This window comes from Lepisma saccharinum, chromosome 2 (genome assembly GCF_977018435.1).
Source record: "Lepisma saccharinum chromosome 2, izLepSacc3.1, whole genome shotgun sequence".
NCBI lineage: Eukaryota > Metazoa > Arthropoda > Insecta > Zygentoma > Lepismatidae > Lepisma > Lepisma saccharinum.
The window spans coordinates 184,557,901-184,576,451 of record NC_139230.1 but is presented as its reverse complement, the minus strand read 5'-3'; the positions used below and the strand labels follow the sequence as shown (position 1 = coordinate 184,576,451).

The following is an 18,551-nucleotide window of genomic DNA, read 5'->3' as shown; positions in this document are numbered from 1 at the left end:
CGAGCCACTGTTGTAGTTGAGCAGTGCCGTATGCGACACATCCAGTGCATAAGACGCTAACAAATTCTTGCGTTCCACTGTCGACACAAGTGTTATTGTGATCAATGAATAGTACGTTTATTTGTTGTTCCCTTGGCATTGTTACCAAATAAATTTGTTTGTATTATGTACTGTCACACATCATTCAATTCTGTACCTTACGTAACACCTCATTTGACATGTTGTAATAAATTAATACACTTTAGGTCATCAGGTGATCTTCGGAAGTCATGTACTGCCTACCCGGTTGCATACCAACACAGGCACATCCGACACATTGTCATGGTTGTAGCACGGAAACTGTACGTTTCCGGACGTGGGTTCCTATTCCAAATATTGTCAACTCAGTCCCCTCTACCAGCCCTAGGAGTTTGTAAGGGGAATTTCCGAGCACCCTGTATTTGAAGTAAACAATAATTGCTTATCTTCTGTTGTTGTAACTAAAACTCTCCCCCGTACCCTGTGATTATCCAATAGTCACGGGTCTTATACTCATTCAGAAGTACTTTTATCACTGCTTTTTTCAAAATCTGATGGATGTAGCATATTAGATAGCACCTAATGGTAACGCGTTCCAGTAATATGCAGCCACATCTAATAGTTGTTCTCGTATACAAAAGGAGGAACATTCCAAAAGAGCAGATTTGTTCCCCAGCAACATTTCTTCCGATATGGAAATTCAAGTTTTAAACCTCTTCAAACTTTAAATCCACTTATTAAATGCTCCGTGCCGCTAATATCTTGTTCTGCTTTGCACAAAGAACATAAGATGTGATATTCCAGTTCATTAAGCAGTCGTTTTCTACAGAAGTATCACTCCTAATTGCTCAAACTGAGGTCTGAGAGCTGTCTTCGTTGGTTTCCAATTTAATTAGGAGCTCATCAGATATGCCAAATGCGTATTAAGTATTTGTGGGTGGTAACGACCTAGTTTTTAGTGAAAACCTTACCGAAAACAAATCTTAGTAACCTGGGATTTTGCCTGAATGTTGACGATAATTATATTGGTTGAGGAGATCGCTTCCAGTTTGAGCTTCCAGCAACTTATCCAAAAGAAGTGTGGAATACAAAATATGTTGATACAATCCGTGTGTGTAAGAGACAAGATATGTATTTACGCTAAATATATATTGCAAGAATATTCACTCCTTTTGATGCAATTTACAGTAATAATGATGTTATTGATAGATTGATTGATTTAATTCGCTTTTCTGCCACTTTTGGTTAATCGCGAAAATGAAGATATGTGATGATGTGATGAAATTGATAAAGGAACACTCACAAAGAACACTCATGTGCAGACCCGGGATACATAGAATCGTAGACCCTCTGGACTAACCACTTCACGGCGGAGGTAGGCTACTATTGATAGTCAAACACTAATCAACAAAATAATACAGAATTGTATTTATGAATAGATAATTTATTCCGTCCCGCATCACTCATTGTTACAACGTTTGTGAATTTTTCATTTATATTGGTCAAAATGCATATACATGACGTATCCCTATATGTGTGTGTGTGTGTGCGTTATTTATCAATGATGATGTTATTCTATAAAACATTTTGGTATCTCTTAAATTCAACGAATGTTTGCTTGAGCTTTGTATATGAATCTACAAAAACTGCTCATCAATAAATTTTTGCGCACACAGATTTAATCTTTTTAGAGTTTTTTTTATCCAACAACAAGCGATGGTTGATTCGTCGGGTATATTCGCACTTTTGTTGTAATTAACGTATTTAGATAATTTCTTGCCATCTCGATGGCCGAGCGCGTTTAGTGGCGGACCCCCGTTCCACATTCTAGTCCTTTCATGAGTGCTCATTTATGATTGTCTGTTCATCAGTTTTATCTAATCATCATTCATCTTCAGCGTCGTGATTAGCCAAGAGGAGCAGCAAGATTGACACAAAAATATAGATTATTCTTAAGTAATTTCCACTTCAGAAATTCGTGTAAAATGTTTGCATTCATACCCAAATAATTACCCCGACACCCCCTATACGCCTTCATGGCGTGGTGCTATGCACAGGGGAACACTTTTTTTACCTTTACCATACCCAAATAATATTTAATATGGTTTATTCTATGTCAAATTTCTCCTGTTTTGACCAAATTTGCAGGAGAGATATCCAGCGAAACGTATATGCTCTGTTCAGAGTATCTCTGGAGCAGGCGAACGCAAACAAGTCTCTGCGCAAATAGTGACGGGAGACGGCACCACCAATGAACACGTGAGAGGGAACGGGATTGCGTGGAGGAGGGAAAGCGACTGCTGTTTCCAGCCTTCGGAGCAGTGTGTACTGCTTCGCTCTGTCCACTCGACCTCTTCTCCCCTTCTCTGCCACTATGCGCGGCCTGCTCCACAGATTCCAGGGACAGAGTATAACTCATTTTCGGATAGCCTGAAATTTTCAAAATGCACTAACTCAGAAACGGGGAGGCGAGAGGGGTTATGGAAATTCAAATTACACGCGTACTCAAAGGACCTGGGGGGGGGGGGATCAAATGCTGAAAATTTAGTCCAAATTGAAAAGACTGGTGACAAACTTGCCCAATTTTCCATTGACATGACATGATATGAACAACCGATATTAATTGCATATTGTATGATATACCCATATTAATTGCACATTATATATTAAGAAAGAAAACTTACAAGGAAGCTGACATTTAAAGGTTGATACAAATCAGTCAGCATTTATGATAATCAGGACATTACTTAGATACATTATTACATTGAATAACCTGCTTTGGAAGCAGATACCTCAGCTTTACAAAAGCACTTCTCTGGTGCTTTCAAAGATCAAAGTCACAACATTCACAGTTAGCGACTCATTGCGCTCAAATAAGTCGGAGGTCGCAACTCCATTCTATTCCATTTAGCACCATTTAGTGCTTCGTGCCATACCTTTATGGTAACATGCAGCACTTCTAACATAATAGGAAATGTGTTGAACACTTACTCAAGTGCAACATATCTGATGTTCCGGGCTCGTGTGTGAGTTTTTATTTGTGACTTTTCCTCTCATCGAGTAACACCGTGAAATGTGACTCCACTTCACCAGTTAAATTTACAACATTCGATATTCTTCTGAAATTATCATTCTCAGACATTTGTTATGGTCATTTTCAATCTTGAATATGGGAAGGTAAGTGGCATTACTTTCAACAACCTGTATTCCAATTTACGCCATCCAAGTTTTTGTCATGCCTTTTTTGCTTTTCTAGCTTTGGACTCGAAAATTACAGCCTGTGTTTTAAACATTTTGTTGTTTTGTGTGTGTTCTCATCATAATGCTCTTGCTCATTTATGCCGTGGTTCAAAAAATTATTTTTATACAGGGTGCTTTATTTCCCGTGAAACCGACACGAGCTCTTGGGGTTCCGGGTTCGATACTCGGTGGAAGCACATGCTGCTCCGGATCCCATTTTAAACTGCATATACTTTTTATTATCCAGCAACTTTCCTTCAAGTAGGACAGGTCTCTTTATTGTTTCCACGTGGATTTGCAGAGATTTTCTCAAATACGTACAGTCACCGGCAATAAAAATGGGACACTCAAATCCTGAAATACACACTTCCCTGCAAGAGGTTTTGTGTGTTTTCAAAGTCTACGTTAAGTGGATTTTAATAGCAAATTTTCAATGCCCTAGTGTAAGCAGCACACACAACGCCATACAGCGAAGCGAGTATTTCAGCATCTTCGAGTCCAATTTTTATTGCCGGTGACTGTACAATGTGGAGCATGGATGGACTCTAAGCAGGTTCTTCTCGTTTCACCGATACCCATATTAATTATCATGGGGGGTAATGATTTGTTTTCAAAACGCTGCTTCAATTTGAAGTTACCCTGTTCCTGTAATGATCTCTACATACTTTTCTTCTAACAATAAGTCTTTTGTAATCATTAAGGCAAATTACGGTGACTTAAATTAAAGTAGGCTGACAGTCACTTTTCTAGGGGGGAAAACTGGCCACTTCTTACCCTCCCCCTTTCCGGACGCCCATTGCTCTCTGATTCGATACCCGATGGAGGCACATTGCACAGTTCTTCGGATCCCTCTTTACCAATCACTAGGGCAAGGATTATTATGACCTAAAAATCACCAAAATATGCAAAATGAAATATGCTCGTATGCCCTAAAATTTTACAAAATATGCACTATAATTTGAAAAATATGCCCTTATAACTGGACTGTTTCAAACATCAATAACTAAATGCTGAGATATTTTCACATATGTACTATTTTTAGTTCACTTTATGGGCCCTGAGTTGCTATGCACAATGAATACTTTCTCTAAATTTTGAAATAAAAATGAAGGTGATTTTGCTACAGTAAAAAAAAACCTCTCGAGTAAACATGAAATTAAGAACGAATCCGCTTCGAAAATGACTGTATATTTCTTGAAAATGCAAACGTATGCTGAATATGACCGAAAATCCATCAAAATATGCTATATCACGCAAAAATAGCCAAATATGCCCTTAAAAAGTTCCTTAACTTAATTGTTTTTTTCATAATATGAATTTCTATGTTTGGGGAACACATCACCCTTACCAAAAAAAAAAAATATGCTAAGTCATAAAACTCTTAGCCCTACCAATCACGTTAACTCCAGTCAGCTTCAAAGTCAAGGGCACTGGGTTTGTGTCGCGCATAAACCTTAGACACTTGTATGTTGTTATTTAGCGTTGTTTGAACGTTTAGTTTATTTTGTAGCACGATAGAATATAAAGATGTTATTGAAGGATTGTTCGTAGCCTTCGATAAAGCTATCATCCGCTCATTGACCTGGAGCGATTAAGGAAGGCCACAGAAAAAAAATATTTTTAATAACTGGTCGTGATGTTTGAACCAGTAACTTCTTGACTACGAGCTTCTCATCTTTTCCCACATCTCTAACGTCTTCGATGGATTTCTTTGCATTTTTCGTTACCATTTTCATAACTTCATTATTCATCATCATAATTAGGGCTCGGAAGTTGAAGACCTATAAATTGCCAAAAAAATGACCTATAAAAAGATCTAAAAATGTCAAAAAATGACCTAAAAACGGAAAGAAAGACGTATAAATGTGATCCAAATTAATTAATAAATTCAGTTTTAATTACATACTTAATGAATAAAAAAAATACAAAATTCTGGTGGTATGGAAAACACAGTGCGAAAAAACTGAAAGCTTCAAAACAAGAAAAAGTTGCCACTTACAGCGCGACCTTCCAGACAAGTTACGGTTAAAGGACCTTGTACCGTACCTGCTTCAGTCGTCCAAAAATGATTTTCTCACGTTTCAGGGATGGTTCAAATATATTTAATATTATTTTTTTTTCATTTCTTTACTACAGAAAGGATGTTTAAGAGGTGATGAACTGATGATGATTCGAATTGAGAATAGGCAGTTAAAACGTAGTCGAAATAAGGTAAAGTTGCAAAAAAACAGGCCGTTAAGACCTAAGAAAAAAGGCTAAAAAAGGACCCATAAGCCAGAAAAAGGCAAAAAAGAACAAATAAAACCCACCTCTTTCTGGCCTACAATGACCCAAAATGTACATATATTATGTTGGGCCTCGTCTTCGGACACTAGGAAAAAAATGATTTTTCCTCAACTTTCGAGCCCTAATCATAATCATCATTAATATTAAACTAGGTTAACAGAGCTCGGTAGGACGGTAGGGGACCGAATCATGGGCATGGTTGTTCTTTGTGATTGTCTTTAATCTATCTCACCACTTATCCTCATCCTCGTAATTAGTCAATAGTGGCAGAAAATCGAAGCAAGAAATGAAGGGATACTCACATGCTGGGATTTGAACTCGGGACCGCTGGCATAGTACCGCGCTGTCTTAACCACTGCGCCAAACATATAGAAATTTATATTATGAAGAAACTAATTACGTTAAGGCGCTTTTTAAGGGCATATTTTGTCATATTTGGCCATTTTTGCGTGATATAGCATATTTTGATGGATTTTCGGTTATATTCAGCATGGTTTTGCATTTTCAAGAAATATACATTCATTTTCCAAGTGGTTTCTTCCACCGATCATGTTTACTCGAGAGTTTTATTTTTATTACTGTAGCAAAATCTTTTTCATTTTTATTTGAAAATTTAGAGAAAGTATTCATTGTGCTTAGCCACTCAGGGCCAATGAAGTGAACTAAAAATAGTACATATGTGAAAATATCTCGGCATTTAGATATTGATGTTTGAGACAGTCCAGTTATAAGGGCATATTTTTCAAATTGTAGTGCATATTTTGTAAACTTTTAGGTCATAAGAGCATATTTTATTTTGCATATTTTGGTGATTTTTGGGCCATAAAAATCCTAGCCATAGTGATGATATTATGAAATTGATGAATGGACACTCACAACAACCATGCCCATGCCGGGATTCGATCCCTGGGCCCCTGGCGTCGTAGCGCGCTGTGTTAACCACTCCGCCACGGAGGCAGGCGAATCTCTTCGTGGAATAGCTTGTCAGTTTCAGATGCTGCATCTTTCGTCATTGTCCTTGAACGAACAGAAAAATTCCTTTTCCTATCATCTTTGCATTTTATTTCTTTCAATTAATCTTCCGTCGTAAACGTGTTTGCAGCCGATTATAGCGAGGAGCGTTGGGATTTGCTGCCACCTTCAAGAATGGACCAATTAAATCCGTCCTTCAAGGTAGCTTGCGGAGCGCGATAAGGAAAAAAATAATTCGAAACACACGCACGAGAGTACGCGAAAGCCGATCCTCTATTCAAGGCGCCCTGGTCCCGGCAATTAAGTTTTAATATCGCTTCAGAATCGAACCCTAGACCCCGGGTACGGAGCCCGTATCCCTAGTGCGGGGCCGCTTTGGGTTGAGCTGGAGTTCGGCTCGAGTCGGCCTGGCAATCGGCATCGGGAGAGTGCGTGCGACTGGTTACGTTGGGCTACACTCTCCGAGTGTGTCAAAGCGAAACTTTGCAGCGTGTACAGGCCAGTGGACAAGCGAGGATTCTACAGTGAAGCTACTTGGGAAAAAAATAATCCCTAGGTACCTCAAGGTCGGGGTGACCGAATCTCACGTTCGCAGACTTATCTGAGGTAAGTGCAATTTTTTTTCCTGCCTCGGCTCCCTATCGCGCTTCCACCCCTATCCGGGAGACGGTGGATGCACGCCCCCTTCTTGCTTGTTAAGGGACCCAAATGAACCGGGGCTGAACTCGACGATCCATATAAGGGGGGTATTGATTGCTCCACACCGGGAGATCCTATGGAGTTCACCAACAAGTGATTGCGTGCCCAAATCACGAGCTTTAATATTCCCGACAAATCATCTGTATGTTGGATTAATTAACAACTCATTGTTGCGTGCTGGCGATTTTTAACTTAGTCACGTGTTAGCAGTGCTCACACCTCCGCGAAACAAATTCTCTGTATCCATTATTACTATTATTGTTATAAATAGTAACAATAATAGTGCATAAAAGGAACGAAAAGTCTATACCAAACACGTGTATTACAACTAAGCGTGCAGATCAGGGAAAACTCAAATACCCCAAAACAAAACAATTTGCTACAACTACCTAATTAATCTAATTATTCATGTATGTTTCTTACGACATGTGCCTCATTATTTCCCGCGAAAGATGCGAGTTATTACATGTGGTTGTCTCTTACGTAGCATAAACTTACAAACAGTAATTGTGTCTCTTTTCTCACGAATCGCGATTTCGTGTAAATAACTCTTGATTTGATTTGATCCGTTTTAGTAAATATCGAAGACCAGATGTTCATATTTGTAATACTAGAAAAATGTTATATGTAACAGATTGATATCAAAGATCCCGGTGCGTGATTTGTTTATATTTATATTTTGTTAAAGCGTAAAAAAAAAACAATCATTATGTGTATGGTGTGCAGGGTGTACTATTTTTCTCAAACTATTTTTTTGGTTTTTTGCATAATTTTGTATTGTTGCCTGTCACCTACTAGGTTATATGATTTTGCTGTTGTTTCTTGTTGATAAGTAATGTTTTCTATGCGATGAATGGTAGAAACCTATTCTGTTTATTTTTCGTAGTATTCCTACATGTCTACATTAACCAGGAACTTAAGATAAAATAGATCCGTCTTGCCCGGGATTACAACCCATCCGAGCATCTTACCACTACACCACGGAAGCGGGCGAAACAATATAATAATAATAATATACAGCTTGTAATCCCAAGTTTATTGCCCTTATCTGTTTTTGATTACTTCACTTCTAACTAATTATGAAAGTAAAGTTATCTGTGCTGGGCAGCAAATTAAAGGCCGTGTGGTCAACACCAAGCTGTGACTGCTTCCGGAGAAGTAGGCTTAGTTGTCAACTAAATCTGTTTGGACTGGTTTGTTTTGACAATAATTTAATCCGGATTATCGCGTGGTATGTATACGTTTTACAATCCAATTCTCTATACCTAAGAGGAATAGTCCTAGCTTATTTCCCATGTTTCTGAACTTTTAAATTACCAGAAAAGGAAGAGAGAGAAAAAGAGAGGATGCTAGATATTTCTCATGAGATTACAAAATAATTCAAAGTTTGATTTATTTGTAACCGACTTTTTGCATCGAGGGTATTCCACACCATACTACGATCGATGAGATCTTACGGCAACAACTGATAATGTTGTAACTCCCATATAATTTTGAACTATTTACTTGCTTGAAACAGTTGTTAGGCTGCATATAACTAATTTCTCTGCTGAAATATATTGCAGGAAAAATTACCTGTAAGAAACCATATTTCTGAACGTAGATAACATGTATGGCATTCTAAAATCAAATCAGCTTATCTTTCATCATCTCCAGATTCACACGAACTTGCCTTACAGGTAATAACATTTCCCGCCTTGTTATTTTCTAATTGTTTAATTAAACGCCCGTACTTTCTTTTGTCAACTATAGTTTTCATGGGAGCTCACACAGTTTTGTTCTGGTTTGTTTAAGTTCATGTGCATGTGCATATATCCCTTCTTCAGAGTCATTTAACTGTCGTCTTAGAATAATTTCATTGTAGTACGAAAGGTCATAGGAACAAGAACCTTGAGTCGTGGGTTTCCCTGTTTATAATAAGGCTTCTTTACCAACAATTCTACAAGAAGAACGAAAGCATTTGCTCTTCCTTCTGCCATGCAATGTTTTTGTTTTTCTCATTTTCTACTCCATTTTATGTGCACAGAGAAAGTGCATAATCAGGATGAGACACATTGAAGCCACTATTTTAACCCTTTCATATTCGAGAAAAATATTAATCCTCATACCGGTAACTACAAAGCTACAACCTCTATAGTTAAGTTGTGGGTATACTATTGTTAATCTGATTTTAATTGTTCTCACATTATGAAAAACGCGAGAGCCAGCTTTTCTTTAGGAGGCAATAGGAATAGATGTAAAATATGAAGTTATCACGTAGTTATTGAAATGTATCTAACATTTTCTAAATGCGGAAATGATTTTTATAGGGATATGGAAAAAAAAATATGGTGATCTGTTCAGGAAGTTTGGAAGACAGTGTTTTGTAATTTTTATAACGCCTTTTCTAAAGAACAAAATTATTTGACCATTGTTAAAAATTTTGTACTCTATCCCCTTATTAAATTCATCCTGGTATGATTTCTTGTGGATGATTTCAAAGATATAATTTTTCTTTTCCAAACATTTCAATCATAGCAATTCCTCTATTATTCAACAGGTCCTTTATGTCACTTCAGTATTTTATAAGTCCAAGCCTAATATAATTGACTAGCGGACCTTAAATTTCGAAGAATAAATAGAACATATTAAAAAGAATGACATCTAATCCGAACGTACAAACAAGAGTTTTTTACATAGAAAATATAAAATATATCGTATTGTTCTATTTCTCTAGTATTCTAATTCATGTGTATTCCTAATACAAACCCAAGTTCACATAACTGTTAAAATTATCAACTCATTAGTATAGACGAAGATGGGTTGCATATTTTAAATGCAACGTGCAAATAAAAAAATGTATTTAGTTATTTAATATTCCATTTATAATTCTATAGGTTAATTGCAACGATGTTAATGAATGATGATTGGATGAAATAGTTCAAAGGCCAAGCACAATGAAAATCTATACCCTGGCCATCAGGACTCCTGTAGCTTAGTTGTAGACAAAGGTTACATTACATTGGTGGTTGTTATTTTTACCTTTGTGTAAAGATCGTCCTTGTTTGTGTCATTTCAACTACAGGTATTATCATATTTAATTTTGTTTGTCATCATTTTATCTAGTGGTAGAAATATACTGTTTCAGTTTCACGTGCCATTTGACACCGAAGTGAATGGTCTCTCTGACCAGATGATAGTCTGGGTGATATTGCGGTTGAATGATAGAGCACTTTAAATTAGCGGTGAACAGAAATATGCACAAAAGCTAATGGAAACTGTTCCTGTCCTCCCTGATGGTGGTAACGCCGTCACCTTGTAATCAATGGGTCCCAAGTTCGATACCCGATAGAGATATACAGTGGTTATAATGCAACTTTAAACTGTAGGTCCAGTTTCGATTAGCCTAGTTGTGAATAAAGACTTAAAACGAAAATGAACAGGAACACTACCTACAGTAGAACTCGCACAACTCGGGAACTGAACTCTGAATCTTCTGTTGAAAAAATGGAGATTATTTCTTTGTAAGTCTGCCTTATTGTTTCAGTGCATTGTTCGTTTATTGCCAACCAAATTTTTAAAAATCATTTTATCACTTGCATTTATCACCTTCGTGTTATTGTTGGTTACTTTCTTTCAGAAGATTTTCGTGAAAGCACTTTTATTTGCCATAGTTCCTCCACATCGATGCTGCTCCTACGTATGTCCTTATTCTAGCATTCTAAACTTACCAGGGCAAATATGTCTCCAGCGAATGCCACGGTCGAAGGAGTCCTTTCCAGCTGATCCTCAAAGCAGGGTAATCGGACTGTTTGCCCGAAGGGATCAAGAACTAATCGACTGTCTGAAGTGATACACAAGGAATACAAGAGAAGTTCAGTGTTCCTGAACTTTTGTTCCTTTATTGCTCCCCAAGGCCAGATATTTACTTTGATGCTTCTGGTGTGTTTCTTTTTCTTTGCCTTATGTAATTTCCTTTATGTTGAACCTTATTTAAAATTTTTCCTCTTGTCCCTCCTTCTGCTCTGCCTTGAGTAAACTTTTTATTTCCTGCTTACCTTCTTTGATATGCTTTGCTTTCGTCTGTAATCAATTACGAATATTCTTTGTTAGTCATTTTTCTCTTTTCTTCACTGCATCCTTCATTATATTTCACGTTCCTTTATGTCTACATTGCAAAAGCTACCGCGCATGTAATCACATATCGGATATATGTGATATATGCCTCCGTTGATTTTCCAAAAGCTTAAAAGGTATAGATTTAAGAATTCGGTACCAATTAAATTCGGCATTGTTAAAAAAGACACTTAAGTTACACTCTTGAGTAGATTACATCTAAATTGTAGAAATTAGTTTTCTCGAAACAATTAATAATGACGAAACGAGTTGTAAGGGTTAAAAGCTAATCAAATAAAGTATAATTTCTCATAGATTCTAGTGTAGCAGGTGTGGATCCAAGCGTAAGCGTAAGAGGGGCTATCTTATGGCCCCCAGAAGTGTCTACACATGGGTTTTGCAACATACCATATTATACATACAATATACAATACGTCTAATACATGCATTATTGGTGTGATTCTTTCTTATCTCTTAGTTTTTCGTTTTCTGTCACATAGTTGTACCATTCGATTTATCACGAAATTAAGCTATGGCAAGGGTAAAAGGAAATAAACAATATCCATAGTAATCGGAATTTGAACCGAAAAACCCTTATTTTCACAGTGCAGTATGCTAATCTATAAAGCACTAAGGCCATCTCGGTCACTATTTATAGAAATATATATTGTTTCTGTGCAGAAAATTGTCCACGAAAGTTCGCTCCTTACAAAACTGGATCCGCCACTGTTTCGAACTACGAATTTCAAGCAGTCATTCGAGTTTTTTTGACTTTTTTTAAAAAAATGCATGATATCCAACAGTGCTATTTTTGACCCATGACGAAAGTGAATATAAATGATCAAATCACCAAGTTCGTTCCGGGATATATTTCGTTCAAAATAATATTACTTTGAATAAATAATTGTGTGAAAATCATTTCACATAGAATAAGTAAGATGTTGCGCACTAAGAAGAGTGTCCCAACTAATTAACCTCAGAATTTGGTCCATGTCATTTAAGATTCTACAGTCGCAGCTTAAGTAAACTATCAGTGAGTTTTCCAATGTAAGGATACCTGGCGAAAGGTACGTAGAACTAGTTAATATCCAAAAATATGCCCCATCATCCGAAATTTTTACAGTGAATATTTAGAAATTCACAAAAGAATGGATTGGTTAATTTTATTTTATTTAGTTGGTGTTTTCAGTTCACTTTATGCACAGTAAGGCTAATCGGGACTGGACCTACAGTTTAAAGTGGGATCCAAACCACTATGTGCCGAACCTGGGACACCTTGATTACAAGGCGACAACGCTACCACTGCGCCACCGGGGAGGTCCGAATGGTTTGGTTGACAATTCAGTTATTAGGAAAATAATTTCCAATTAGGCGACCGGAATTATAAAAGTTTGAGAAAGAGAGTAGAGGTGCAATACGCTGTTCTCACACAATGATATCCACCTGCGTTTGATTATGACCTTTGGATCGCAAAAGTTTTAATAATACATCAAGCTTTTAAAACCGATTCTGATCAAAGGGAATACAGTATGAGGGAAAACGAAGATAGAGATAAGTAAATCATCTTCGTTCTGCAACTTTACAGCAGAACTATAATCACATTTACTTTCACGTTATCCCAAACTTTCAAAGCATTGCTCTGAATCGTTCGTTGTTTCATTGTGCTGTAAATGTTATCAGAATGCAAATACAATATAGTGCATGATTTCTTATATATTTGTTGGATTGGCTTTGTCGTGCTCACACAAACACACACACACACGCACGTACACGTATTGGGGGTTATTTATCTGTCTCTGATTCCATCACCTTATTAGAGCATATTTTTTGGAACAATCCGTTTCCTTTTGGCTACACAGCAAGTAACATGAAGACTGCACTTGAACGTAATATGACAATAATATCTGAAACAGATTTGAAGAAACCCTCTCGTTTGTCTTCAGATTAAAATCAGATGCTACATAGATACAGAGACTGGAATTTGTCATAATGAGAAACAAATACCGTCGCGTTTATCAATCGAGTTTGATATTGAGTATTCTTGATTGGTACGTTTTGTGAGCATTTTATCGAGTAGTATTTCTATGTGTAAGTAGTCTCTGCTGATACGATTTACCTAAGTTTTCTTGGGACACAGTGTTGATAAGCATTTTCTACCCTTCAGAATAACAAGTACGAGTAACGAACCAATGAGTTTCCATTTTAGTCGTTCTGAAACTAAAACAGCAAATCATTTATTGATTTTGATTGATTGATTTGGTGTTTTAAGTCCACTTTATGCACAGTAAGGCTAATCGGGACTGGACCTACAGTTTAAAGTGGGATCCGAACCACTATGTGCCTCCATCGGGTATCGAACCCGGAAATAATTTATTGAGATAACTAGTAACTATTCTCAGTATTTGCTTTGCAAAGTGGGTCAAAGAGCGGAACGTCGAATAATTTCAGTCGTCCATTTAATGTGTTAAAATAAGAGAGAGAGAGAACTTCAGCTCAAACGTGTTTTTTTATTACCGGAAAAGGGGCAAAGATCTCTACTTTTTGATATAGAATGGACTGTAAATGGTTTTAAAATTAATTAAATGTGGACTGCAACGAGTAAATGAAAGATAAATACTTTTATCACACGTAAACTGATATTCTGTTAATTGAAATTTAATACTTTTGAATTTAATACAAATTTCCAGTCATCTCGAATTTCAGACTGTTGTGGAGATCTGCTTATTTCTAGTCCGTACTAGTTTGCACAATACCTGTTTAAAATATAATATTTTGTTTAATTACGAATTGTAGTTATCCTAAAGTCGAACCATCTGTTATAACTCGAGTTATATAGCATAAATCTTATGAGAATTTCGATGGAGATAGGCTAATTATAATACTTAATTTTCAATATGCCAATACAAAAATTTCAATTTTGTCATGGCATAGGCTATATCCTAATTATATTTAAACATTCTCTCATGCCTGGGGGAACATTTAGTTGCAGATAAATTTATAAAGGAATATTCCTTGATGCTCTTGCAATCAAGACGCTATCGTTGCATGTAAAAAGGAGAGAAGTCAGTGCATGTATATTGAAATATTTTTAACTAATTTAGTAACATTATTTACATATTTTAGGAATTCCTTCTGATAGGGAAACACTCAATCTAATATTTGGAGAAAATTTTCCAGTTTATTACATGCAATTTTCTATAAGGTAAATCGTGCTTGTAAGGACGACCGACTTCCTTGTTAGTATGTGTCACCAATCTTATATGTGATTGCGTTTTTATGTCAAGAAACCGGTTTAGTATGTAAAAATATAAGACCTTTCGCAATTGGCTCAGTTGGCAACACGTCTTTTATGGTCCGTCAGTGTGAAATGGCCATCAGAAACATAGGTCAGTTTTGACTGTTATGAGACTGCCGTGTGTCAGATGGGGAATTATAGGTTTGTAATGCGACAATCTAAAACGCCGCTTCTTCAGATTTTAATGCGGAACACGCAGACAATAATGAAAATACACGCCATATCAGAGAATTAACACTTTAATGATTGTTGGAGAACATGAGTAAACTTATTTCCTTTTTGATGAGAAATTATTAGTGAGATTCAGATTGAATTTTATGTATTTGCATAATGCAATGAAGCTGTTTACTTACACATCGAGATGACTGACATAATTTTACTTTACGAATAGTTAATAAGTAAAAATTATGGAAGATTGCGGCTTTATTAAAATCCCATTGAACGAAGAAACGGGGTGTAAGAAATTATCTTTTTCAAAAACAGCCAAATGTCAACCTCTCTTCCACATGTCACACCCTAGACTTGATTTTGCAGACTAGCGAGGCTCTGGTGTCTGGACTCAGAGCCAGTGTAATACTCTGTGTGGCTTGTGTTGTGCTCTGTGTGGATTAGCCAAAAGTGGCAGAAAAGCGAAGTAAAATAAATGAATCAATCAATCGAAGAAATTTTCTGCCGGCCCCCGTGGCAGAGTTGTTAGCACATCGCGCTACGACGCCAGGGGTCCCGGGTTCGAATCCCGGCCTGGGCTTGGAAGTTTGTGAGTGTCCATTCATCAATTTCAACATATCATCACTCATCCCCATCTTCGCAAATTAGCCAAAAGTGGCACAAGAAGCGAAGTAAAATAAATCAAATCAACCAATCAAAGAAATCTTCTATTACAGATTTAAATTCAAAGATTTATCATGAACAAATTATAAAACACGTGGCATTAATGGCGAAGTCACGATATCGTGTGATGAACAGAATCAGCAACTGAGCATTGGATGTTTCAAATTTTCGAAAATAAATACACAAGAACTGTATCTTTTCAGAATTTTGTACATTTTACCTGGCTGAGACAACAATTATTTCATTGTTTCGTCTCTACGTTGAATTACATTTTCCATGACACTGTATATAACACTGCTGTGTGTATATGTTATGATCATGTTCTGCCTCCTCTGCAGGACTCGAACCCGGAACCTTCGGTAACGAGATCGTAGGCAGATGACCTGTGACGCCACGGATTTGTTCCATTTCGACAGGATTGCTCTTTAATGTAGGCGCACGAAAAGAAATAACGAGATCCCAAATCTGATAAACGAGAATTTCCCTCGATATTTTACATCCATGAAATCTCTCATGAACTTGGTAAGGACACCGTAAATTGTATTCCAAATGCGAGCATGGTGTGGTCTATATGCTGCACTAAATTTTCAGTTTATGGCTGCAGAACCTCTTCCTAGCCTACAATATTCCTTTTCCGTTTAACAAGTGTCCACGTTGTAATGATGAGGCCAGATAAAGAACTTAATTGGGAAGACATTCGAATAGGGAAAGTGCCTTCCGGATTTTTTTGCCAATATGCAAACTGCATATATTTGTGTAATAAAGTACATATCTAATTTGGTTACTTCAAGTCGCTTCTCTACCTCTTGGGTGAATCGCGACGATGAACATGGATGATGAAATGATAATGGGACAAACACAATTATACATCCATGTCTTGGTCAGGATTCGAATCTGGACTCTTTGGCTTCGTAGCGTGTTATGCTGACCACTCCGACACGGACGTCAGCAAGTATAGCAAAGAAACCACGAAGTTAAATCCTGAGCAGGAGAATATTCAGTTTTGGATGACCTTTGGAAGCAATTAACTTCATCCATTATGCACGCATCCTAATGTTAGTAGGACTAACATTATTTCTGTTGACTGTTGCAAATTTCAGGAGGAAACAATTTCTTATATTAAGCATATGAATATTGTTCACTTACGATTATAAGAATAGATGTGGAGAATTTGAGAAAAGAAGTTCAAACCAGAGATTGTTTTAAAATTTATTGATATCTCTGTTTTAAATTATAATCTAGTCAAAAGTTTGTTTAAATTTAACTTCATGCTCAATCAAATACGTGTGGAATTGGAACCCCAGATCGGTCCTAGAACACTTTGATTACAAGGCAACAATGTTAGCCATTACTTTATCGGAGACCCCAAGTTTAACATGACAATATATGATTAACGAATATATTTATGATGTGTGTAAAAATTGCTTTGCATTTCTTTTATTGATGTTACTCTAAGAATTTCATATCGTTTCACTACAGTGCCAATTGTGACCTGTGACGGTTGATCAACAAAAAAAACTCTGCATACTTTGCGTGGCTTTCGCATAGTAGGAGTGCCAGTTGATATTTCAAATTTCTCTTATGAATACGCTGTTTGGCGCCGTGAAAGAGCGATTACATAACGGTATGCGTACCACAAATTCCTCTTCAATCGATATATCCACAATGTCTTCGTATGTAATGGTATCACTGGCATTGTATGCTCATCTGTATGCCTTTTATGGCTCTAATCACAACCATCCATCCATGCATGCATGTATGTTCGAAACCCCCAATTAGCTGAATGTCTACATGAAGCGTAGGCTGAATTTGTAAATGAAGTGACGTTTATGTTAGTAATCTCTCGAAGTGTTCTTCTTTTACTTTATTATAATCTAAAATACATATTTCAAACTTCAAGTGTTTCAAGATTTATGTTTGTTACAAGCCAAAGAATCCAAGGGTGAGCCTAGAACTTAAAGTAAATTCCGATTGAAAATTTTACTAAGTTACTGCGAAGTCACGTTCCATTAAGCTACTACTAAAAGTAATGAAAAGTTTTACACACAATATCTCTTTCCTAGACGAAGGTAGTTTGTGTAATTGTTCTCTGTGGCCTATTTCCCTTTGTATAATTTTATTTTTATTCACATAATCTTTTTCGAAAAAAATCGTGGCAAATATTTGAAAGCTGTGTTTTGCTTACTCAGATAAAAATGGTTTCTTCTTTACCAAATTCTTGTGCAGCGAGAATCTAGCGGAACAAGGGTTGTTAGAAATTGTAATCTTTCCTCCTATACACTTTAGTCAGACTACAATCTGTATTTTCATTTGAAATCATACGGAAGGAAATATCAATGCATGATATCGTGTAGAGACAGTTTAAGCGTGATTTCAAGATCATCGCTCTGTCCTGGGAATCTCTGGAGCGAACGAATGAAAAGCAAGTAGTGACTCCAGAGAGCTCGACCAATGAACGCTTTCGAGGGATCGGGAAAGCGTGGAGGGGCAAGAGCGACTGACTGCAGTTACCAGCCTTTCCAGCAGCGTGTACTGCTTCGCTCCGCCCACTCGCTTTCTCCCCTACTCTGCCTTTATGCGCGACCTTGCTCCAGAGATTCCCAAGATAGAGTATATATTGACATTTCAAATTTTGAACTGAACATCCTCTAGCTTCTAAGCGGGTAGATACTGTGTGCGTGATCTGCATACATTAAAGTAGGGGGAGAGATGGGGAGAGAGAGAGAGAGAGCCATCACTAACCATTATCTGATTTAGAGAATTCATGTGCTTCACCAATACCGAAAAGGAACCATTTACAACGGTCAACCGTTCGCGTAATTCCAGTGCTCCTTGCGAAAGGACCCAGATTTCTAGCACAATGATTCTGCGCTGGTGGCGCTCCTTAGTAATTCTGATTGGGACCTGAAATATTCTTCGTGAGCCATTTACCTTCTAAGCCGGGAGGACCTAAATTTGATCCTAGATTGCGGGAGAAGGAACATTTACATCCTTTTGTGCCGTTTAGCTTCTACTTTATAGGTCTCCCTAGCGACGGAGTGAAACATGACGAAATATTGAACTCTAGTGTAGAAACATCCTGAAAGAAGAAAAATCATGGCCTCAAATTTCTATG

At 37.1% G+C, this 18,551-nt stretch overlaps 1 protein-coding gene across 1 annotated transcript in view; it reads left to right on the top strand.

Annotated features, from left to right (window-relative positions):
• Positions 1 to 6,916: 6,916 nt before the first annotated feature.
• Positions 6,917 to 18,551, top strand: part of LOC145984224 (cAMP-dependent protein kinase catalytic subunit 1) — a 408,508-nt gene continuing 396,873 nt past the window's right edge. The window contains exon 1 of the mRNA XM_083117791.1: positions 6,917 to 7,122. The gene's annotated coding sequence lies outside the window, so the exon portion shown is untranslated. The remainder of the gene's footprint in view (positions 7,123 to 18,551) is intronic.